The sequence below is a fragment of the Triturus cristatus genome, chromosome 10 (genome assembly GCF_964204655.1).
Source record: "Triturus cristatus chromosome 10, aTriCri1.1, whole genome shotgun sequence".
Taxonomy (NCBI): domain Eukaryota; kingdom Metazoa; phylum Chordata; class Amphibia; order Caudata; family Salamandridae; genus Triturus; species Triturus cristatus.
Genome location: NC_140593.1, coordinates 142,544,531 through 142,570,377, shown reverse-complemented (window position 1 = coordinate 142,570,377; position 25,847 = coordinate 142,544,531). Strand labels below are relative to the sequence as shown.

The window sequence follows — 25,847 nt, the reverse complement described above, 5'->3', positions numbered from 1 at the left end:
CCTAGCACCACTACTCCCTTTTGGGCGTAGATTGTTATTTGTGTTTCAAACGTATTAAGACATTTTATTTTCTTAATAAACACTTCAAATCCCACATAGACATCAAGGGCAAGACTTTTGTGTGGAGTGTGTGAAGGACCAACTGGTCTACGCGTTTCAAACCTCGATCATTGTGAGGTTCTCATCAGGACCAATGTATTCTGAAAAGAAAATCAATAAAAAAAGGGGGAGTCAATCTAAAGCCCAGTGAGCAGTTTAAAAACTTAAGCCAGCCCCCATTCCCGGCCTGGCATACCCACCTCAAGAATAAACGTAATCATGTGGAATTGACCAGCTTTATGTCCAAGGACGATTCAATCAGCTAATGCCGGACCTGTGAATGACCAAAAGTGAAATTAACCCACTCTACAAATCATTCTCGCCACACGAGGACAGACGAACAAATATAATGCACCAGGTAAGGGAGTTTGTCACTCACTTTCCGCTTCGCTCCAAAGAGTTGATTTGACAAACGTTCAAATATTCTGTTTGTATTAAGCTCTCAGTCGACTGCTCACATCAGAGACTAAAAATAAAAGGAAGGGCAGTATAAATTGCATGTATTCGTTCACTACCGCTCACCTTTAAACAGCTTATTTCCTCTTTGTGAAGTGGAGTTGTTGTACCGCCTCTTACCCGGTGCCTTCTCTTTCCACGGCGTACAGCAAACTCATACAGCTGGAGCGGGAACTTCTCGTGTAAACTGGAAGTGAATGCGATACTTAAAGTTGAATCCAATTTCTGCCATAAACTCATGGGAATTGTAGTTCTATAACGAGAGAAGTGGGAAATGTAGTTTCGTGTCTGTTCAAAACCGTCCAAACTTTATTGAAAAAAGCGTGTTGAGTCGAGTCAGAGGCATTCCATAGACTCATGGGAATTGTAGTTCTATAGTGAGAGGAGTGGGAAATGTAGTTTCGCGTCGGATCAAAGCCGATCCTAACTTTATTGAACAACATACAAACAGTTAGTTTGATGAGACAAAGTGATGCGGAATCGTATAGTATATGGAGAGATGAACAGATCATGCTCAAGTCGTGATCGGTCTGTATATTTCAGCTATTTCATTGAGGCCGTTGGTCGTTGTGTTAAATTTCATAATGAGAAATGACTCTCTTTGACTCAAGAGCCCCTCCAGGTCACCACCACGCGGGTCTTTCTCAATTTTGGACAAAACTGTCCACTTAAAATCTTCCTCACGATGTTTCAATAAGCTCCAATGGCTCACTAGTGGAGCATTTTCGACTTTCCGTCGAATCCTTGACTTGTGTTGAGTGATGCGCTGTCGTACTTCCTGGGTGGTCTTGCCTATATACAATTTCGGGCAAGGGCATGTGACTGCGTACACGACATTTTTAGTCCTACAGTTGGTGAAGGTATCGTGTTTCCAATAGATGTTACTAAAGGTGAATATATTACCTTCTACAGTTTGTTCACAGCAAATACAGGATCCGCATCTGTGATGTCCAACAATTGGAGGTAGGGACAATAGTCCTCTCAACGTGGGAGGCTGTTGTTTGGGCAGAGCTGCTCTTACGATGAAGTTGGCTATGCTTTTTTCTTTTTTGAACGCGAAAAGGGGTGGTGTGGAAAAGTCATTATGTAGATCTTTAATCAGGTGCCAATTTGAAAAAACCAGTTTGCGAAGTTGATGTGAATTGGGACAAAACGTTGTCACACAAACTGGTCTGTTGGCCATCTTCTTCTCTTTGCTCACCAACAAAGTTTCCCTCGGTGTCCACCATGCTCTTTTTAGGGAATGTTTAAGTAATTTCTTTGGGTATCCTCTCTCCAGTAGTCGGTCTTTGAGTTTATTGGCATGTAAAAAGTATTCCTCTTTTTGTGAACAATTCCTACGGATCCGTAGGAACTGCCCGTACGGTAAATTCTGTTTTAAGCTCCGTGGATGGTTGCTGGTGTAATGCAGTGCCTTATTACGATCGGTTGACTTTCTGAAAAGTGTAGTTTCTAATTGTCCCGATAGATTTTCTACTTTGACGTCCAAGAATGTTATTGACTGGTTGGAAGCCGAACAGCTGAATTTGATGTCTCTTGTTCGTTCGTTGAGCCATCCTACGAACTCGTCAAGTTGTTGTTGAGATCCAGTCCAAATTAAAAAGATATCGTCTATATATCTCATATAATTGGAAATGTTTGCCGAGTAGGGGTTGTTATCATAAATGAATTTTTTTTCGAATAGTCCCATAAATAGCACAGCTAGCTCTGGGGCGAAAGGACACCCCATCGCCACGCCTCTTATTTGAAAGAAAAACTGGGAGTCAAAGGAAAAATAAGAGAGAGGATACCCAAAGAAATTACTTAAACATTCCCTAAAAAGAGCATGGTGGACACCGAGGGAAACTTTGTTGGTGAGCAAAGAGAAGAAGATGGCCAACAGACCAGTTTGTGTGACAACGTTTTGTCCCAATTCACATCAACTTCGCAAACTGTTTTTTTCAAATTGGCACCTGATTAAAGATCTACATAATGACTTTTCCACACCACCCCTTTTCGCGTTCAAAAAAGAAAAAAGCATAGCCAACTTCATCGTAAGAGCAGCTCTGCCCAAACAACAGCCTCCCACGTTGAGAGGACTATTGTCCCTACCTCCAATTGTTGGACATCACAGATGCGGATCCTGTATTTGCTGTGAACAAACTGTAGAAGGTAATATATTCACCTTTAGTAACATTTATTGGAAACACGATACCTTCACCAACTGTAGGACTAAAAATGTCGTGTACGCAGTCACATGTCCTTGCCCGAAATTGTATATAGGCAAGACCACCCAGGAAGTACGACAGCGCATCACTCAACACAAGTCAAGGATTCGACGGAAAGTCGAAAATGCTCCACTAGTGAGCCATTGGAGCTTATTGAAACATCGTGAGGAAGATTTTAAGTGGACAGTTTTGTCCAAAATTGAGAAAGACCCGCGTGGTGGTGACCTGGAGGGGCTCTTGAGTCAAAGAGAGTCATTTCTCATTATGAAATTTAACACAACGACCAACGGCCTCAATGAAATAGCTGAAATATACAGACCGATCACGACTTGAGCATGATCTGTTCATCTCTCCATATACTATACGATTCCGCATCACTTTGTCTCATCAAACTAACTGTTTGTATGTTGTTCAATAAAGTTAGGATCGGCTTTGATCCGACGCGAAACTACATTTCCCACTCCTCTCACTATAGAACTACAATTCCCATGAGTCTATGGAATGCCTCTGACTCGACTCAACACGCTTTTTTCAATAAAGTTTGGACGGTTTTGAACAGACACGAAACTACATTTCCCACTTCTCTCGTTATAGAACTACAATTCCCATGAGTTTATGGCAGAAATTGGATTCAACTTTAAGTATCGCATTCACTTCCAGTTTACACGAGAAGTTCCCGCTCCAGCTGTATGAGTTTGCTGTACGCCGTGGAATGAGAAGGCACCGGGTAAGAGGCGGTACAACAACTCCACTTCACAAAGAGGAAATAAGCTGTTTAAAGGTGAGCGGTAGTGAACGAATACATGCAATTTATACTGCCCTTCCTTTTATTTTTAGTCTCTGATGTGAGCAGTCGACTGAGAGCTTAATACAAACAGAATATTTGAACGTTTGTCAAATCAACTCTTTGGAGCGAAGCGGAAAGTGAGTGACAAACTCCCTTACCTGGTGCATTATATTTGTTCGTCTGTCCTCGTGTGGCGAGAATGATTTGTAGAGTGGGTTAATTTCACTTTTGGTCATTCACAGGTCCGGCATTAGCTGATTGAATCGTCCTTGGACATAAAGCTGGTCAATTCCACATGATTACGTTTATTCTTGAGGTGGGTATGCCAGGCCGGGAATGGGGGCTGGCTTAAGTTTTTAAACTGCTCACTGGGCTTTAGAATGACTCCCCCTTTTTTTATTGATTTTCTTTTCAGAATACATTGGTCCTGATGAGAACCTCACAATGATCGAGGTTTGAAACGCGTAGACCAGTTGGTCCTTCACACACTCCACACAAAAGTCTTGCCCTTGATGTCTATGTGGGATTTGAAGTGTTTATTAAGAAAATAAAATGTCTTAATACGTTTGAAACACAAATAACAATCTACGCCCAAAAGGGAGTAGTGGTGCTAGGACCATTTAGTTTAGTTTAGTTTAGTATGAGTCTGCTTTTGGTATGAATGGATTGGCCAAGTGTGTTAGATGATTGAATGGTTAAATGTTCTAGGGTGCGATTTAATGTATTGTCATTTATATTGAATATATATGTTTGTATTATGTACAGTTGCTCTGTCTTTATCACGCAAAAAAAGAATGTGAAATAAACAAAAAGTTTTTGTGAATAACAGGCAATTCGTAAAGCCCCATTTTTGTTGTTTCAATTCACAAAAGTGTGTGAAAATACTCGGTTGGGTAAACTAAATCCAGTTAGGACAAGGTGTGTTGTTTCTTAATGTAGACATTGAATAGCGTCGGGCTGAGGGAAGATCCTTGAGGGACGCCGCAGATGATCTCGGAGGCCTCGGATCGGAAGGAGGGGAGGCGGACTCTCGGAGTTCTGCCGGAGAGGAAGGAGGTGGTCCAGTCCAGGGCCTTGTCTCGGATCCCTGCGTTGTGGAGGCGCGTGCGTAGTGCGTGGTGGCAGACGGTGTCGAAGGCGGCGGAGAGGTCCAGGAGGATGAGGGCCGCTGTCTCGCCGTTGTCTAGTAGGATCCTGATGTCATTTGTGGCGGCGATTAGGGTTGTCTGGGTGCTGTGGTTGCTGCGGAATCCTGATTGGGACGGGTCCAGGATGTTGTTGTCTTCGAGGTGACAGGTGAGCTGGGTGTTTACTATCTTCTCGATGACGTTTGCTGGGAACAGAAGCAGGGAGATGGGTCGGAAGTTCTTGAGGTCGCTCGGATCCGCCTTGGGTTTCTTCAGTAGGGCGTTGATCTCTGTGTGCTTCCAGTTCTCAGGGAAGGTGGCGGTCTCGAAGGAGAGGTTGATGATTTTGTGCAGGTGGGGTGCAATGGAATTGCTGGCTTTGTTGAAGATGTGGTGCGGGAGCGGGTCGGACGGGGATCCGGAGTGGATTGTTCCCATGGTCTTGATTGTGTCCTCGATGCTCACGTTGGCCCAGGCTGTCAGGGTGTCGTGGGCGGAGCGGTGCGGTGGGTTCGGTGTGGTGCGGTCGGCAGGGGTCGTCCGGAGTCTGAAGCTGTTATGGATGTCGGCGATTTTCTGGTGAAAGAAGGCGGCAAGGTAGTTGCACAGGGCTTGCGATGGTGGGATGTCGTTGGCGTTGGAGCTGGGGTTGGAGAGTTCCTTCACGATGGTGAAGAGCTCCTTGCTGTTGTGTGCGTTGTTGTCAAGGCGGTCTGTGAATGAGGTCCTTTTGGCGGTCCTGATGAAGTGGTGGTGGTTGCGGATGGCGTCTTTGTGGGCAGCGCGGCTGTCTGGCGTCTTGTGGCTGTGCCATATGTTCTCCAGTTTCTGGCAGGTGCGTTTTGAGTCGGAGTTCCGGGGGAACCAGCTGACTCTTCTGCTGGTGGGATTTTTCAGCGGGGCGACGGTGTTGGCGCAGTCATTCATCCAGCGTTCAAGGGTGAGTGCACCCTCATCGGGGTTGGTGGGGTTCGTCGGAGGGTTGAGTGCGAAGCTTGTCTGTAGTTGTTCTTGGGTGATTTTGCCCAGCAGCGGCGGGGGGTCTGTAGTGTGCGGTGGTGTGTGAGGGGTTTTCGGAGGGAGAAGTGGATGGTCTGTCCAGGTGAGTTCGGAGGCGTGGCTGAAGGTGACGTGTGGACTTGAGGAGAAGATGGCATCTAGCGTGTGGCCGGCGATGTGGGTCGGCGTCGTGATGAGCGGTTTCAGTCCGAGGTTGTCGATCAGGGTGGAGGAGTTGCTGTGGTTGTTGTTCTCCAGGTGACAGTTCAGGTCACCGAGGAGGATTTAGTCAGTGGAGGTCAGCGTGTGCGTGCTGATGAGGTCGGTGAATGCGTCTGAAAACATAAGCCTATAGTTAATGCCGCTGAGAAGTACATGTAGCCAAAGGAAAATCATGGCAAAGATGTCAAAGAGGGTGATGTTCTTGGATCCCACATGGTCCATCCAAGTTACGTAAGATCAGTCTGAAACCATTCCTGCACCACCCTTGGAAAAAATAATTCAAAACCACACCCAAACGAAAAACCTTTCAATCTGGACTGTTCTGGCACAGTGGAGCCTGGGATCTTATGAGCTATTACTTCAAATGACGTTACCGAACTCCCCTGCTGAAAATATGCACTCTTGTTTATTGAGTTAAAGTTCTACCTGCCACAGTCTCAAAGCCTACGTGGCCTAAAGGGCTTAATCTCCAAAGTCCTCAGCCATTACCAGGCCATGAAATATGAAGGCCCCCGTCTTCGACTGCAAACTAATCGAATATTGATCAGCATTAAAACTGAAGTTCAAAAACTAAATGCCATCTAGAAAGGACAGGAGGATACATGCTGAAGTGAGGGGTAAAACATAGTCCTCACAATGTCACACAGTACAGGAACCATGCACAAAACGGTATACACTGCATACCTTTTGCAACGCGTCCTCCCTACATTGAAATAGTGAACCGGTGGCACTGGGTAAACAAGGTATGGCTTGCATTCCACACATTCAAATTTACACAGAAGATGCAGTTTTGAGACACAATTGTCATCACAAGAAACAGATTCCAGTGCAAAAAAACGGACTTTGCCCCGGATGAGGCAACATTGCATCGAAAACATAGATTTCAAATGACCCTCAATTAGATGTTATTCAAGTGAACCTGGGCAACAGTGAGAAACATTAGTGTCATGGCCTGGCCTTCCCCCTTTGCTCCTATCCTGTTGCTGTTGGATGCTGCGGAGGCTCACAGCAGTGAAAACATCTACATAACTTTTACTCATACTGCTTTTAATAGCCATAAAAATACCACCCGCCAGCACTGATCTACAAACCCACAGCCAAATGATCTATCAATGATCTAAAGCATAATCCTGCAACATGCCGATAAGGAAGGAATGGTTCCCACATGCATAATGTAGCATAGTAATGATCGTTTCCACTCTTTCACGTTTTCAATATGAATAATTAACATATGATGATCAGTGCTGTGCACGAATGCACACTTTTCTACATTATGCAATGCTTATTTTTCTTCGGTGGGGATTTCTAAATTCAAAAGGGGAAGTAGCCTTTGCAGCCCCCTGCATCGTACCTTTCAAAACCCGCAGTTCTAAACTACAAACAGTAAACAAAACACTACAACTGTTTAATATGTCGGTTATTGCATAATTAGAGCATAATTAGAACTTCGATTTTGCAAACACGGTCTATCGAAGCAAGTTGGGCACATTAAATAGTTCTCAGCATAAGGTTGCAGCTCATACGGAAGACTGTACCGAGTCTTCATAAGGACAAAAAGAATGTGAGTATAACTGTCAACAGCATCAGAAAAGGTACTTAATTTATACATAGCTTGACACGTTCTATAGCATTAATCTATCTTAACAGCCACACTCTATATTTAACTATAATTGTCTTCATACATTAATAACTGTCACTCCATTTAACAAGACCCGGTTTGGGGAGTGGTGGGGGTGTTAAACAATCTAACCATGGTTACAGAAATCAATTAAAAAAATGCAAATGTAGGAATAAGAGCGATTTTTTTTTTGTCAGTGAGATTAAAAATGTGGCTTAAAGATGAACTAGCGTGGCAGTGACAAACTCGAAGTAATGAGAATGTGTTTTTGAATTACTATTTTGAAAAAGCCTCTTTTAGAAAGTTGTCATTTTCCTGCCCTAGTCATTTAGTGCCTGCAGCCTGCCTCTGGGTCATATGACCGGGTGTAGTTGGCAGTTGGTCTTTCTGTATTCCTCCAAGACAGCCATACACTATAGAGAGCTTAGGTGTTCCTAGATGGGACATCACTGGTGCAGTGTCATTCCCAGCCTGGGTACCCGCCAATAAATACGTCACACACAAAGATTTGTATTACATGTCTTTATTCGTCTACTTGTAACCGTGAACTCAACCTTTCTAAACCAACCATCATTGTATTCCGCTCGAACACTGATGTTGCAGCTCTACGGAGTCCATCAGGAGCCAAAAGGGTTTTGTTATTGCTAACTCGCAAGTCCCTACAACTGGTCAGTATTGGAGGGCGGGGTTAGGGACAGCCCCATTGACACCTGAATAGGCAGTGTCCTGCCTTCACACAAAGGATTGCATTCCCCCTGTTGGTCTGGAGACCCAGCAGTGGAGGCAGGAAATCGGTACACTCAAAAGGGAAACTTCTAGAAGCTTCATCCACTTCAAGTGAGGCAACAGGTATAAATATTGGACCTCAGACACCAACTCTTCGGTACACTTCTGGACCAGTGGAGACATAGCCAGGAAGAAGGACTGCTGTGCTGCTGGCAGGGCTGCCACTTTGCTGGACTTTTGATCTGCTGGTGTACTACCTTGCTGGATTACTGCCCTGCTGCCCTCCTGCCTTGGTGCCCTCCTGACTGGGTCAGAGGAATTATACCTGCACTTGAATCCAAGACTACCAGAGTGATTCCAAGGGCTAGTCTGCTGGCCTCCTGTTCAGAGCTACAGGGACATATCAGGTTCCCAAACACCTGAACCAGCACCCAGGTCCAGCTGCAGCCAGCCCCTCAGGTCGTGGACCCTTGATGTGGCCTCATTGGAGCTGATATGAAATTTTTGGTCACTTTGCACCCGTGAATGAGCCCGTTGGTGCCAAGACCTTGTCACTCGCACTACCTGCCAACACGAAGTTCCATCCACCCAATTCTTCATGCTGCAGCATCGACCACTGTGAAGCTGTAACACTTGGCGACAACAGGATCTTCGATCTACAGCAATGACCGTCCACAACTCCAGGCCTGCTCTAAACGCTACATCGATCACCATCCGCGACGCTTTCCTGCTCCACGCAGCTCCTCCATGGTGAATGGGACTCTGCACTGGACTGAGAAGGAAAGTGTTGAGAGGGACTAATCTGGTCCCTGTATCTGACCTGTGCCCCATTGCGGTCAGCCTGAACTTGTGACTTTATCCTGGTCTCGGGCGATCAGATGCTGCGCAAGGCGCTTTGGGCTTTTTGACACTATTTTCACATAAATCTTTAAAATTGTATGTCTCAGGCCCCACTGGGTGTATTTTTATTGTTCTGGTCTTTAGTTATTACATTTTGCTCTATGTTTCTAAATTGTTGTGTTTTTTTTATGGGTTGTGTTTTCACTTTATTACGGTTTGAAGTGCTGCATAAATACTTTACACATTGCCTCTAAGTTAAGCTTGCTCTGTGCCAAACTACCAGAGGGTTGAGCACAGGTTAATTTTGGGTTTGCTTGGATTTGCTTGGGACTTCACTCCGGCAAGGATTGTGGTTGCTGCTTGAGTAGGGTTTCTCCCCACCTCAACCAGTATTCCAATTTCTTACTGCTCCCAAATGGACCTTTTCCAATATTCTCTCCACCAGAAGTCTAACATCTTTTTGTCATGGAAAGACATAGTCTCCAAAGATGGTATCTTATTGTCATCCCTGAAGCTGTCAGACCACTGCCCTGCATGGTCAATGCATCCCTCATTCCAAGGAACCTATCAGGACTTCTTCAAAACTGGGCCGATTTTGCTCCTCCTGAAGTAGCCCATCTGTCTCTCTAGTTACCTATTCAATCATGAAGATCAAATCTCACATCCTCCTGGAGACTACTAGTCTGGGGTCACACAAAAATCTATCACAGAGATGGCAACCATACCTTGTTTCCTTGTAACGCAAACACTGGGTGACACAAACCTGTTGCTGTTTCATTGCCTGAAACCATTATGTCCTGAACCAACACCTCGTTAGCCCTTTTGCTCCTTGAAGGGAGGTGAAACTAACTTGCTTGTGCACAGTGTTTTAAAGAGTAAAAGCTATGCTTTTTAAGTAAGCTATGACGTCAATCTAATTGAAATACTGCTTTTAAGATGTACTGTGCTCTCATGAAGGACTTCCTACTGCAACACTCAGGTTAGAGTTAAGGTTATTGTGCTGTTTTCAGCCGTTCAGGTCAGGCAAATGACTGCTTTATTAAAGAATCCTCAGCAAAAAGCAAACCAGATCAACCAAGGCGTTCTGTCTGAGACACAACATACCATGACTATGGGCTCCTCACTTTCAAACTAGTGCTCTTAATTCGAGGACATGCTTAGGTTGAAGTTCTCTGTTTGGCATTTAAAGCTGCAGCATACCATTTCCTTACAACACAAACATTGAAAGACCCTTTGTTACACTAGTGGTAAATACGAAGCAAATCGGTATATAGAAATTCACAAACTTACAGCAAAGTGAAGCTGTGTTGTGTTTTAAAAAAAAAAATAAAGACAACAGTTCAAGTTTGGTTATTTTAATTTTGGACTAGTGATATTTGGAAAAGTGGTCTACTTACAAAGTAGAAGTGATTTGACGGAATGACTTGAAACAAGCAATTGTGTGATATGGTAAAATATCTTATGTGTTTTTGCAATGAGGAAATTTCTTGCGAGGAAAGGTCAGTGAGACAAAAGTAGAAGTTTAAAATGTATATGATAAAGTACAGATGCGACCATTCAGGTGGCCAGTGATGCACGCCAGATCACTGACAACAGTGAACATGTTTTTCTCATCCTCTTCCTCTGGCAGTGTTTCAAAGCACTGATCCTAAAGTCCTACTTAACACTCAACAGAATGGGCTTCAACACCACTGTCTATCACTGGTTTACATCTTACCTAAAGAACAGATTCTCTTTGCTCAGATAAGTTCCTCCAGGTCTGACTATCTACGTATGGTGTGGTATCCTCCCAGGAATCTAGCTCTCATCAGTGTATTCAACATCTATATGGAGTCCTTCAGAATTGTGCTGGCCAACAAGAATGTCACTGTTCAAAAGTATGTAGACATCTGTCTTTACCTGAAGGTCTGAAATTAGAAATCTGAAGGAGTGCCTTGGTGCAATAAAGCATGAATGTCAAAGGCCTTCCTCAGATTCGCCTCCACAGAAACTAAATGTGCGCTCGTTATCAGCGACCACAAGTAACAAAAAGTACAAGATTGTCTCTCTGCGATTCACCTTGATGGCTTCATGCCTGGACTTGTTGACATCTTCAAATGCCTGGGATTCCAAGTTGGATACCAGCCTCATCTTCAGATTCCTCATTGCACCCAAGACGAAAGCAGCCTGGCACCCTCTGTCCCTACTTATAAATTGAAGGCCTCTCTTCCTAGAATTGTGCTTCAAAACTGCTAGCCTTGCATTAGCCCCTTCCCAATCTGACACAAGTAAACCAATGCCGAATGACACCCAAGATGTAAATCTGATCCTCCCTAAGGAGTATTTCTGTGGTACGACCTGATTGACGTTCTTAGGAATATAAAGACCGCTAGCTCCGGCTCCCCACCTGCATCATCTACAAAACTGTCAACATAAACACCCCACCAAATCCGGTGAGTCGCAGCTCAACCAGAGCAACAGCGTAGATCGGTTCAAGATGAGGAAAAATCTGCTGCTCATCTAAGGACTGGAACTGCATTCCCTTCCAGATACCGTGCACTCTTTCAACTCTCTACCTCGTAAGGAGCTGAAGAACAGCTGTTCAGTCAACAGAACAGCGTTTGGAACAGTGTAGTCACCTGAATACTGGAGTTCACTGAAAGGAACCACTTACTCGCTCTTCCTTCGCCCAGTTCCAGAGGGCTTTCAGAAAGGGGGCGACAGCGAAGGCATTATAACCCAGGCCCTGCGCTTTTTCTGTGACTTGCGCTTGTCCTGCAAATTTTATTTATAGATTTTGAAGCAAGCCTTCTGTGTCCTTCAATGGACGCTACCATAACTCAATCCTCTTGATAGAGCCAGATTCGATCATCTGCGTCTGACAAGACAGTTTTGTCCTGGGCCCAGTGCAGGAAATGTGAGGGGCCCTGTCATATCCCAGTTCTGACAGCTATTTCTGAGCCAGATCTGAAGTCCGGTCAACCTAGTGAAATATGCTGAATTTGTCCTGGTGTCATTTTCCAATACGGGGACACATTTCAGCAGCGCCCACATGTTTTCTGATTGGAGCAGCACTGGGAGTGAGTGTGCGAAAGATGGAAAGGAGCATTGTAATTCCATTTTTTATCGACTTATGTTTTTCTTTTTTTTCAAAACCAGGGCCGCCTATATGCGAAGAATGACTCCATAACAAGTGTGGTCGTTCATAAGGAGAGTTACTTGTGCTTCACCTTTTCTCTGAATAAACCAGTTGCAGCTAATGGATACAATTATTAATTGATACCACAAATTGAGCACGTATTTCCTTTTGGTAAATCTAACAATGTTCACGGAGTTCTCATGATCCTCTACTGAGGCCCCGGTTGTGTGGCTTGTTTTGTTAAGTCTGGACTTTCAAAAGGACCTTGAAATTTGCTGCACTGATGAGCTTCTTTGTTGGGGATTCTGATGGCATGATGGATGATCTCTTTTTACATGCACTGCTGCTGGAAAACAATGAAGACTGCTCCCATAATGCATTATTTATAGCCCCTTCTCATGCATTTTGTAAAGTTTTCGTCGATGGTTCTGATACTGGCACTGCATACATTGAAATGTGGGTATTGATTTGGAGCCGTTCCTTGGTTCCTCTGTGACACAGACTGTAATTGATAGGAAGGAAGCATATTTTGGTTACTTAAAATGACAGGCGACCTAGCGACAGAGCTGAAGGAGGTGCACACATTCTGCGAATGTGCATAGAGGACTTCTGGGTGGAGTTTTTCTTGGGCTGATGGTTGTAAAAAGTATAAAGAAGAACAAGGGAAGCTGGCAATGGATCAGGCATCGCTTCATATATTAGTCCCTTTTTGCCCTCATTTCAAATAGTTCTAGGGACTCATTAGATGACAACCAGTAATTAGAGGTGGAGATACAAGGGCCAGAGTTTTAATAGTTATGCCCAGTATGGCCCTCAGTACCAGGGATAACCTGTTTTCAGCCCTGGAAAAAGGAATAAAATGCTGGACCAAGAAGTACCAGGTACCTTATCGCATGCGGCTTCTGATTCCAATGCTTTTGCTGTGAAAAATTGGATGGTATTACTAGATAGGATTCTGCACCTAATAAAATTTCTTAATCGGGTGGGGCAGTATCTCCCTGGGAATCCGACTCACCCCACACTTTAAAAATGCCCTAGTAGGTTACACTGATTGAGTTAGAGTACGGTGTTTGGGTGATCAATACTGGTTTTGTAGTCTGTAGGTTTTCACTGATATAGGCTAATATTGATCTTATCTGTCTATCAGTGGGCAAACAAGCTTGTAAATTATCCAAAACTGCCTTGTTCGAATGTCAATGTAGAAACATAGTGTTCGAGGCATATGAGCTGCAGATTGTACACTTAGCATAGATCGCCATCTGGTGTTGGGCCCGGATGTTTGCAGTTTGTTTTTCTTCTTGGACAGTCTTTGGAAGTCACGAGTTTGGTGACTCCTCCTTCGGTCCGTACAGCGCATGGGCTTCGGCTCCATCCTCTGTTTTTTTTCCGCCATCGGGCTCGGATGTGATACTTCGTGCTCCGGCTTCGAACTTCTACGGTTCCAGCCTCGACGGAAAATCCTCGTTTCTTCGAGTTTCTTCATCATCATCTTCATCTCTCGAAGCGGCACTTTCTCCATCCCGTTCATCGGCACCGGCCTTCGGGCCCTCCTCGACTCCGGTCCCGGCCGATGGAAAGGACTCCGTTCAAAAAGTGCCCAAAATGTGGGTCTAAATTTCCCCACACCGACCTCCATCAGGTGTGTAACCTTTGCCTCTCTCCAGAACACGAGGCTAGAGACTGCCCCGCCTGCAAGTCTTTTCGATCGAAGAAGACCATCCGAGATCGAAGAGCTCGACGCACCATGGCGCACTCATCCTCTGCAGCTCCACCGGACATCTTCGGAGACGGCGCCGAAGCTTCGGGGCAAACACACACCGAGCAGGAGGAAGACATCGTCAGCGCTTCCGAGGCCGACGACTCCGACGTGGAGGACGTTACACCGGCGCAGCGGGCCGTGAGTACTATACCCCCTCCCACCCCCGCGCCCAAAACCAAAGAGACTCCGGTTACTCCCTCGCCTGCCGGCCTGGGCAAAACCAAAACCAAAGCTTCTATCACCCCACCTACGGGCCCGGTGTCGAAGCCTCCAAAGTCTCACGGCAGCTCGGGATCGAGCCAGCCGACGCCCGGTGCCGAAAAACAGCATCCGGCACCGAAGAAAGCAATATCCAGCTCGACTCCGAAGCCACCGGTGCCGAAGCCTGGACTCTCGGTGCCGACCAAACACAAACATAAATCTGTCGGCACCGACGCTCCGGCGCCGAAAACTCCTTCGACGCCGAAAAAACAGGAGGCCCCAAAAAAGCATGGCGCACACAAACCATCGAAGTCCTCGGTTCCGAAATCACCGGTGCCGACGGACGATTCGACGCCACTGGCTCTGTTTACACCAGACCCTCTACAAAAGACTCTGTCCAAAGATCCAAAGACTGGACTATTGACTTTAATTATCAAGAAAAGATGCCTTGATACTCCGGCTCCTCCTCCTCCACCTAAAAGGAAGGACTCTGCTACTTCTCCCCTAAGAGTGCCCTCCCCACTACCGCCTCCCCTACCTCCTCCACCACCTCCACCCCCTCCCCCTCCCAGGTCTCCGCCACCTCCACCTCACTACGATCCGGCCCCATCCCCAGATCCGGATGACGGGGACCCGGACACTTACCCGGCGGACGCCCCAATGGATCCCACTCCACCAGGGACCCCAGACCCATGGGAGGATTACAATAACCCTGATATACCAGATATACCTCAGGACGACCTATACCCATCCAGGCCGTCTCCTCCAGAGGACTCCTTAGGGTTTCATCATTTAGTGCAGAGAGCAGCACACTATCATGGGGTGGACATGCACAGTGAACCAGTGGAAGAAGACTTCCTACTGGATACATTTGACATACAAGACAAATCTACTTCTATCTTACCCATGCTTAAGGGCGTCACCAAGCACGCTACAGAGGTGTTCAAAGACCCTGTCAGGGCCAGAGTACTGAACCCTAGAATAGAGAAGAAGTACAAAGCGGCACCCACAGACCCTGCATACATTAAGGGCCCTGCTCCCCTAGATTCCCTAGTTGTCTCCACAGCTAGAAAGCGGGCTAACTCCCAATCCTCAGGAAAAGCCCCACCGCCAGACAAGGAATCTAAACTTCTGGACGCGTCTGGTAAACGCACCGCCTCCCAAGCTGCAAACATGTGGCGCATTGCAAACACACAAGCACTGCTTGCGCGATATGACAGAGCACACTATGACGAACTAGAGGCTCTTATGCAGCACCTTCCAGAAAAACACAAGCGCAAGGCTCATGACCTGATACAGGAGGGTAAACTAATTACAAACACCTCCATTAAGTGTGCCCTCGATGCAGCCGACACTGCTTCTAGAGCCATAAATACAAGTGTCCTGCTTCGTCGCCATGCCTGGCTCAGGATCTCAGGGTTCAAGCCTGAAGTCCAGGCGTCCATACTCAATCACCCCTTTCACCAGCAAACTCTCTTTGGGCCAAAGGTAGACGAAGCGTTCGAAAAGATGAAAAAAGACACAGCAAAGTCTATGGGGGCACTCCAAACACAAGCCTCTAAACGTTCCTTTCGACGCTCGTCCTTTCGTGGCACAGGCAGAGGCTCCTCCACCGATAACGCCTCTACCTCCTACAAGTCCCCTCCTCAAAATACCTTTTCAAAGGGCAATCAAAGGGGCGGTTACAGAGGCAACAACAATAAGGGCAGGGGCAAAACCAACAACACCCGTTCTGCCACCCCACCCACACAATGACTCCCCTCCGCTCCCCCCAGACCATCCCACTCCGGTCGGGGGCAGACTACAAGACTTTATCCACACATGGGAGTCCATAACATCGGACAAATGGGTGACCCAAATCATTCGGTCAGGGTACTGTCTCGAACTAACATCTACCCCACCCAATATCCCACCAAGGCACCGTCCAATGTCTCAAGAACATTCCACACTGCTCAAACAAGAGGTACTCTCACTCCTCCAAAAACACGCTATAGAGCAGGCCCCCGTCAATCAACAAAATCTAGGGGTCTACTCCCTATATTTCTTAATACCAAAGAAAGACGGGACCCTCAGACCCATTCTCGACCTCCGGCCTCTAAATGCCTACATACATTCAGACCATTTTCACATGGTCACCTTACAGCAAGTCCTCCCACTCCTCTGCCAGGGAGACTTTCTCACAACCTTGGATCTGAAAGACGCATACTTTCACATTCCAATACACCCCTCTCACAGGAAATACCTCAGGTTCGTGGTGGACGGGCAACATTACCAATTCACGGTTCTCCCCTTCGGGGTCACCACCGCACCACGGGTGTTTACCAAATGCCTAGCAGTAGTAGCAGCACACCTCAGACGTCAACCTATTCACGTCTTCCCTTACCTAGACGACTGGCTGATAAAAGCCGCGTCCTACGACCAATGTGTGCAACATACAAACAGCACCATCCAACTGCTCCACCAGCTAGGCTTCACGGTGAACTACCAAAAGTCCCACCTCATACCATCTCACACAAAGCAATATCTCGGGGCCACTATAGACACCTCCAAGGGTATTGCCTATCCAAACTCAGCCAGAATCACAAGCATTCAAGCCTTACGCAAAACATTCCTTCCTCAACACTCTCTTCCAGCAAGAGTGTTTATGAAGCTCATAGGAATGATGGCGTCTTGCATCTTCATAGTGCCCCATGCAAGACTCCACATGCGTCCACTTCAAGAGTGCCTAGCACAACAGTGGAACCAGGCCCAGGGTCAACTGACGGATCTGGTGTTGGTGGACGGCCGCACACATCACTCTCTGCAGTGGTGGAACACCACAAACCTTTCCAAAGGGCGGCCGTTCCTGGACCCGGTTCCTCAGGTGATTCTAACAGCGGACGCATCGGTCTCCGGCTGGGGAGCGCACCTCCTACACCTCACCATGCAAAGTCTATGGACGCCACAGCAAAAATCGCTCCACATCAACCATCTGGAGCTCTTGGCGATCTTTCTAGCCCTAAAATCTTTCCAAAAACAGATTTCGGGCAAAGCAGTCCTCATTCGCACAGACAATATGACTGCGATGTATTATATCCAAAAACAGGGGGGGACACACTCTCCCCAGCTCTCCCGCTTAGCCCAGAGCATATGGAGATGGGCAATTCCCCAAAACATCTTTCTCCTGGCACAGCACGTTCCAGGCGTACAAAACACCATGGCAGATCTGCTCAGCAGACAAACACAACAACTACACGAATGGGAACTGCATCCACAAGTTCTTCACCCATTCTTCCAACAGTGGGGGCATCCTCAGATAGACCTCTTCGCCACCCACGAAAACAAAAAATGCCCAAGCTTCGCCGCCAGATACCCACACCCATTGTCCAAGGGCAATGCGATATGGATGAACTGGTCAGGCAGATTTGCATACGCCTTTCCACCTCTCCCACTAATTCCATTAGTGGTCAGGAAGCTACAACAGCACTCCCTCACACTCATTCTGGTAGCTCCGACGTGGGCCAGGCAGCCGTGGTACACCACGCTACTACAACTGTCAGTGGTACCACATCAAAAACTGCATCTATCCCCATGCCTCCTAACCCAGAACCATGGAGAAATCAGGCACCCGGACCCAGCTCAGCTCAACCTGGCGATCTGGCTCCTGAAATCCTAGAATTCGGATACCTTAACCTTCCCCCTGATTGCATGAACATCATCATGGAAGCCAGACGTCCTACCACTAGAGCATGCTATGCCGCAAAGTGGAAAAGATTTGTAATTTACTGCCGTAACAATACAATCAACCCTCTAGATGCATCCATACAGCACATCATATGCTATCTGCTCCATCTTCACAGGTGTAACCTGGCATATTCATCCATACGCCTACACCTAGCAGCGATCGCTGCTTATCTTCAAAACAGACAGCATTTATCACTCTTCAGAGTGCCCGCTATTAAAGCCTTCATGGAAGGCCTTAAACGAGTAATTCCTCCCAGGGCACCACCTTCCCCTGTATGGAATCTAAATTTAGTTCTTACACGACTAATGGGTCCGCCCTTCGAACCAATGCACAAATGTGAGCTACAGTTTCTCACCTGGAAAACAGCTTTCCTGGTAGCTATCACTTCCCTTAGAAGGGTTGGTGAAATACAAGCGTTCACCATACAGGAACCCTACATACAAATGCATCACAGCAAGGTCATACTTCGCACAAATCCGAAGTTTCTGCCCAAAGTCATTTCCCCCTTCCACCTCAATCAATCAGTGGAATTACCTGTCTTCTTTTCGCAACCCCAATCTGTTGCAGAAAGGGCCTTACACACACTTGATGTGAAAAGGGCGTTGCTATACTACATACAAAGAACGCAACCCTTCAGGAAGACTAAACAATTGTTCGTTTCCTTCTCTCCACCACATAAAGGCAACCCCATTTCTAAATCAGGGATAGCTAGGTGGATTGTAAAATGCATACAAATTTGCTATCAAAAGGCAAAGAGAACATTATCTGTTCCTCCGAAAGCCCACTCTACAAGAAAGTTAGGGGCTTCTATGGCTTTTCTAGGGAATATACCCTTAGATGACATCTGCAAAGCAGCCACATGGTCTACACCGCACACCTTCACAAAACACTATTGTGTAGATGTGCATTCCAAGCAGCAAGCTAGGGTGGGCCAGGCTGTACTAAAGACACTTTTTCAAACAGCTGCAACGGATACCGGTGGTCGCCGCTAAGGTTGGGTACTGCTATATAATCTATGCTAAGTGTACAATCTGCAGCTCATATGCCTCGAACGGAATATGCTACTTACCAGTATGCATCTGTTCTTGGCATGTAGAGCTGCAGAGTTGTACACGCCCACCCGCCTCCCCGGCTACCTGTATCCGTTCCAGTACATCTTATTTAGATACAACACATGGGTTTCTCACTGTTATTACTACGCTCCATCATTTCCCTGTTGGCGAAAAACAATCTGAGGATGGAGCCGAAGCCCATGCGCAGTACGGACCGAAGGAGGAGTCGCCAAACTCGTGACTTCCAAAGACTGTCCAAGAAGAAAAACAAACTGCAAACATCCGGGCCCAACACCAGATGGCGATCTATGCTAAGTGTACAACTCTGCAGCTCTACATGCCAAGAACAGATGCATACTGGTAAGTAGCATATTCCTTTTTTTAAATCTGTCAAGTTGCGTATTTCCGTATTCTGTTTCAAAAGAGCAAATGGATATTTTTGAGCCTGCCAGGTATCTTTGACTCCAAGTTGGTACAAATCATGGTGTTACACTTTGAACATTTAGAAACCGGGTCAGGCGTGAGGACATAGTCATTCATGAAGCATGCATGATATTGTTTGGGAACGGTTGTTAATCTGCCTCAGTTAGAACCACTTTCTGTAATGTAACTAAAAGTCCAGTAGTTCCTTAGGGAGTGTATATTACTCTTAGACATGTTCGCAGTTAAATGGAAAACATAAGGGCATTTTCCACAGAGAAACTGTTTCCTCCGACATATATACAGAGGTCTCCGCCCCAAAAGTCGGACAAGCATGGAGTTGAAAGAGCTGACAACAGAGGACAAAACCAATAACATTCTTACTTTTGTGTTTATCGACTGTAAGTTTATTTCATGTTACAGTTTTGTGGTATGCACGGGTAACCGATAATAGATGCTTTGTGTGTCCAAGCGCTTCTTGGCCCCCTTCCATGTGCTGGACATAAACAGTGATGTGAGGTGGCAAACAGGAGAGCCGGTCTCCACTGTTTCACCACAACCAAGTTTAGACCCAAGTTCTCTACTACAAATAGAACGATCATTAGCTCATATGTCATGGAATATTGGGACCTTCTCATTTGTACTGTGCGCAGGTTAGTGCTTTCAGACCATCATGATGGCCCATTTTAACATACCAGTTTGTAATGGTGCCACCACTCAGTTCTTCCCTAGCACCTTTTTTTCTTGACAGGAAACCTGAAAGAAGAGTGTTGTTCAACTCAGTTTTTTTTCTTTTTATTAAACCAGGATCTTCAAATGTTTGGTGCAGAACGAAACACTATTTTTCAATTGAATTACCTCTTCCACGTCTATCTTCTCACACTTTCACCCCACCTCTTATGTTTATTATGCTGGGTAATTTGCTTCGATATGCTTCATATGACGTTTATAACTGTATATCTTGAAGTCTTACTGACACCTTTCACCCACTCTCAAGGTACTTGTGTGAGACCTAAAGAAAAGATAGGAGTGTTAGGTACATATAGAAATATACTTGTTGAGTTCTGGACATAAATGTTAAAGCATTTTCGAGTTGTCAATGGGTAGTAGAAGTAACTAATGACAGACTACCTAAAAAATGTGTAATGCAAGCATTCCCATGAAGATCCCTTCTCCTGCTCCTCATACATGCCTGCTTCTTAGGCTCCTCGGCCAACAAGCATTCCCATGAAGGTTGCTTCTTCTGCTCCTCATACATGCCTGCTTCTTAGGATCCTCAGCCAACAAGCATTCCCATTAAGGTTGCTTCTCCTGCTCCTCGTACATGCCTGCTTCTTAGGATTCGCAGCCAACACGAGTATCACAAACTTCAGGTGATTACCAACCAGTCAAAAAGCTCCATAATTGCTCTATCACTTACAGATTGTCCTTAACTAAAAGTAGTTGTAAAAAGCTGTTCTCAGTGTTTGAGAACTTTTGTAAAAAAAAAAATCTACCCCCATTGTTTATTTGAGAAACCCTGCTGCTTACTTGATCTCCTCCACCCTTGATTATTTTCTCTAATCTACTCCAAATCATAGCTCCCCTTTCCCCGGTATTACATGACTTACTCTTCCTTCGGTACATCATACTGTTAGCAGTGGTAGGGTTTAACATCTGACAGGTTGATATGCTTCTGGTTGGGAGGCTTTTTTATTTATTTATCTTTATAAATCCTTGTTTTATTTACAGCTGCCAATATAACAATAGACGCAAGGCTTTTCAGACCAGTAAAATAAATTAGAATTTCCATAAGACACTCGCTGTGGAGACTTCACCTGCTACTATAATACAGATCATCTTTTCAAACATTGTGTAACCATCATATAATATTGCATTGTTTCAGGAAATGTTTTTTGATCTTTTTGTAATTCCCCGGGAGCCTCTTGCAATATAGATTGTTTTCTTCTGCAATCTTGGCGATTCACCAAGGGTGAGATCTGATTTGCTCCTTTAGTGGCATGCATGGTCTCTTTTTGGCCGCCAAGAGGCCCACCACCAGCAGAGTACGGGCACTTCTGGAGCACGCCACCTCTTCCAATACACCAGTATCGCAACTTTAGGATCTAACTCTACTGGGATGCCCTGCTTCTTCTCCAACATTTGGTGCACTTATTTTCAGTGTTGTGTAACCCATATCGCGTGAAAGTGCCACGGGTTTTTTTGCAGCATAGGCAGTTGGGGAAAGGGGTGCTCACGGCCCTCCCTAAATCTTCCACATCGAGGGGCTCATTTTGTATTAATGGTACACTGTTATCTACCACTGGGCACAGAAGAGCAGCCTCTTGTCATGCCGTGTGTTTAACCTTTAAAGTGTGTCACTGTCTGAACATGCTGTGCTTATAGTTCAATGTGCCTTTTGCACCCAGAAGCCTCTAACAATTACTTTATACTTTTTTAATACAATTTTGAAGGTTGTAGTTGCAAATTTAAAATGGAGACCATGTAAGGACATCCGAAACTATTTTTCGATATGTGATTTAGAAGTACAGATTTAGGGAGGCCAAAGTTTATTACGTGCAGATTTCATTCCCTATATTACTTGGCTAAATTCAACTGTGTTTAGATCCTTCTCGGTGTTCTTAACAAACTTTTTGGGCCTTCTCCAAAACAAATCTTTCTACCATTTTAAATCTTGCCAATTACTAAAAATAATTGCTACGAACTTGAAAGTGCATAAAGTAGAACACTTTAGTTAACATTGTTGTTTGTCCGCCGCGTTTTAGCTGACAAAAATATCCCCTTTGAGCTACTAGATAAAGACTTTGAAAGAGAAGCTTAGAAGTTTTACATTCCTTTGAAGGAAAACTGGTGGAAAAGCTTGTTAATGCTAAAGTGTTTTGAATCATTTGTAGTACAAAGAACGTTGTTAATTTATTTGTGAACTGAATCTTCAAAGGGAAGTTATGTGTGCTAATTTAGAAGATGAGGGAAGTGCATCATATCTGTTTCAAATAGGTGTCCTCCAGTGGTTTGTCCTTAAGCTTCCTTCCATTGCATTCCAAACACGTTTAATTCTCCACGGCAAGAATTAAAATACAATCTTTTTTTCTGAAACTCCCAACGACAAGTTGTTTCTGCAGGTACGGTTAAGGATTTTTTCTTATGAGGCAGATCTTACCTTTCAGGACCTCACCTGCACTTTAAAATAAAACCTATTAACCCTGGTTTATGGTTGTGCTTACAACCAAAAATATACTGTTTAGAAACTGACAACAACTATATAGTAGCACTGTTGATCCCATTTACGAAATATAAGACTTTTTAATTGCACAGGGAACCCCAGCCTGTTACATTTACACACAGGGGACACGCAGCACAGTGGCACCCCTGTAAATGTGTCTCAGTGGTCTAAACTCTGTATGAATCTATGGGGCTGTGGTTGTAAACCGTGCCTTTGCCAAAATCAATGTCTTTTTGCTCTTTGTGAAATTATTTTATGGAAAAACGATTCTGACTTGCAAAATGGATTTACTAACACATTCCTGATCTCAATTAGGAAGAAGAGTTTAAGGGGCACCGCCTCCTAATTGGGAATCGGAGGGATATGTATCAGTGGTCTGCAACCACTATTACAGTCACAAATTATTGAAAAGCTACCGGATCTTCAACGGAGGTGCTAACGGATTTGCAAAGGAGAAGCCGCTCCAGTTGGATAGCTTCCCCATTGGGAATCGCGTCCGGTGAACTCTGTTTTGTGACAAACAGGATGTGTTTTTTAAAGCAGTTTTGCTTCCTTTATGGAACACAGGCTGCTTTAAAGAAATATCATTGAAAATGCAAACAACGGGATGGCGGTCTGCTGTCCCTTCCAGGTCACCATCCCTGTGTTTGTAGCCAATTACAGGTTGGAACAAATAGCCACTGAATAGTCATTAAGTAGATCGTTCTGCGACCCCCTGCAACTGGAGATTTTGAGATGCAACCTGCTAGTAGATAGGTCTGGAGCTTTGGGCAGAAGCGAACAACATAATCCCATTCAGTCAAACAGGTTTCAGGACAAATTCCTCTACACAGGATAACATTGTGGCCCTTGCCTACCTAACCCATCGGGCAAAGTGCAAGAAGCAGCTCCCGCTCTTGGTCTGTTTTGTGTACTATTTAGTCACCTTTGACCTGGTAGATAGGAATACCTTATGGAGGAAGCTCAGTGGGTGGGGCATCCCCAACAATCTGCTCCAGGCCATTATAGCTCTTCACACCTCACCTGGATTAGGGTAAGGATAACACCGACAGCGGTCACCAGGAAATTACAGGCGGACAATGGCCTTAAGCAAGGTTGTGTGCTTGCGCCCCTATTTTTCAATCTGTATACTGCTGACATGGGCGCAGCACTAAAACAATCTCCCACCTAAAATTGGAAGCATTAAGGTCGCAGTACGCTGATGACCTCATTTTTATGGATCATTCTAGAATATGCCTACAGAGAGCCCTCAATGCCCTGCACAACTACAACTTGGCCAACCAAATTGCGGCAGGTGGCTCTAAGACTAAAATGCTAGTCTGGCAATCCAACCGAAAAAAATAACTTTACCTGGGGCCTGGGTCCACTAAAAATCGAAAGTGCTAATGCTAATTACTACATGGGTGTCTGGATAACAACAAAAGGAGGACCCAAAAAGCACCTGAGACACCCTGCTGCAAAGGTCAATAGTAATCAGAACTTGCAAAATGAATAACTCCCTGGAAAGCCTATCTACTGTCCCAATAAGAGGAGTATTTGCAGCAGCCCTTCTACCAATGATCAAATAAGACCATGAAGCCTATCCAGGACTTGAGTTAACACCATGGACAAATATCAACTCAAGGCATGCAAGATGGCCTTTAGACTTCGACTACATCTTCAGAGCAGCCTGATAAGGGTGGGCTTTGGATTGGAGGGCAAACGTGGAGAGGACAGCCTCCTCTGAAAATTATTACTACAGGGTTAAAAAATTGCTGCCTAATAACGTGAAAGCTATCCTCCAGAACATCGTTGCCCTAGAAGGGAATCTCTGGTTGAGATACCTCGAAAGATCAATTGCCACACTACTAATCGATCAGACCGTATTAAACAATCTACAGCTTTTGTGTACCGCTATACCGAAAAACAAACAAAAACACTGTCAAAGGCAAGTGACATGGACAAACTCAATAAATCTAAACTATTACAAGTGGCAGTGAAATCATATGCCAATGCACGGCCGGACTGTCTCAGACCTCAACCATCTCTCTGCTGTGCACGTCACAAAGGTTTCCTCAAACAAATAAGTTTGCAGGGCTAATGGATCTTTGAATCAAATAAGTAATTCCCAGATGTTTGTCACTCACCAAAATGTGTTAATTGCAGACTTTGTGCCTACAAGCATGAGACCTTCAATCATTTATTATGTTGTTGCCCGGCACTTTTGCATTTGCTCCGTACATTGCTAAAACCACTTTTTCTACGGCATTCGAACATGCAACAAGGCCATGAACCTAATGTTTACTATCACGGAGCTGATGGAACTGGCTAAATTCAGCAAAAGCATCAGCCTCATGCAATCCTACGTAAAAGAGGCGAATAAAGGCAACAAATCATCTGTAGATTCTGAAACTGGCTTGATATTGCCAGTCTGCAGCAAGCCAGCTGATCACCTCAACTAAAAAAGCTCCTAGGTTGATTAGCTATGCACGAATAGGCTAGCATTGACTATGACAATCTGGTCGCCTATCGCCTCATGCATGTACTTCAGAAGCTAGACAACCAAATCATCTTTACTGTGCGGCCCCTGGAGTCAATTGTTGGCCCATCACAGCCAGTTCTTAGTCTGCGAAAAAGCAGCACTTAATAGCTCCACTCACAGAAAATCTCATTCTGCAAAACACGGCGGTCCACGGTCTCGTGCATGTATCATAGTAGCTAATCATCGCAGCACTGTTATGAGAATTGAACTTTGGACTGTCGCAGACAGTATCCCACCTGTGGCTAAGTACTTTACGGCTCTGTATTTAATGCAATGCTGCCTTATGTATTCTCTGATTTAGGCCTATAGTTCCTTACCTGCTCCCAAGCACTTCATATGTATTTGAGTCTGCTGGCAAACACCCATTTTCTTTGTTTCAATGAAATTGTGGTTATTACTTATGTTATGTATCAGTGCTCTATTAGTCAAATATGGCAAAGATTGTACTATTGTAAAGATTTTCATTAATCACACAATAAAGAATACATTCATTCATTCACTATAGAGATGATTACCTGCAAGCCCATTCGAAATTACAGTCAAAGGCATTAAAAATGATTCTGTTAGAAGACAATTGTTTGGACCTCTTGATTCTCTTTAATTCATAATGAACTGTCATTGAAAACCCCTGTTCTGCCACAACAGTGTTGAGAATGTACAAAGCTCGCGACTTGCCTTCCAAGAGGAGGGTGACCTTCATTCAATCCTAGTTTTTGACTGCTTGATTGGACTTTCACTTTTCCCCTGA

At 45.1% G+C, this 25,847-nt stretch overlaps 1 protein-coding gene across 1 annotated transcript in view; it reads left to right on the top strand.

Moving 5' to 3' along the window:
- The window catches only part of MRPL3 (mitochondrial ribosomal protein L3), a 291,539-nt gene that overhangs the window by 201,861 nt on the left and 63,831 nt on the right, over positions 1-25,847 (top strand). The gene's annotated exons all lie outside the window — the stretch shown is intronic.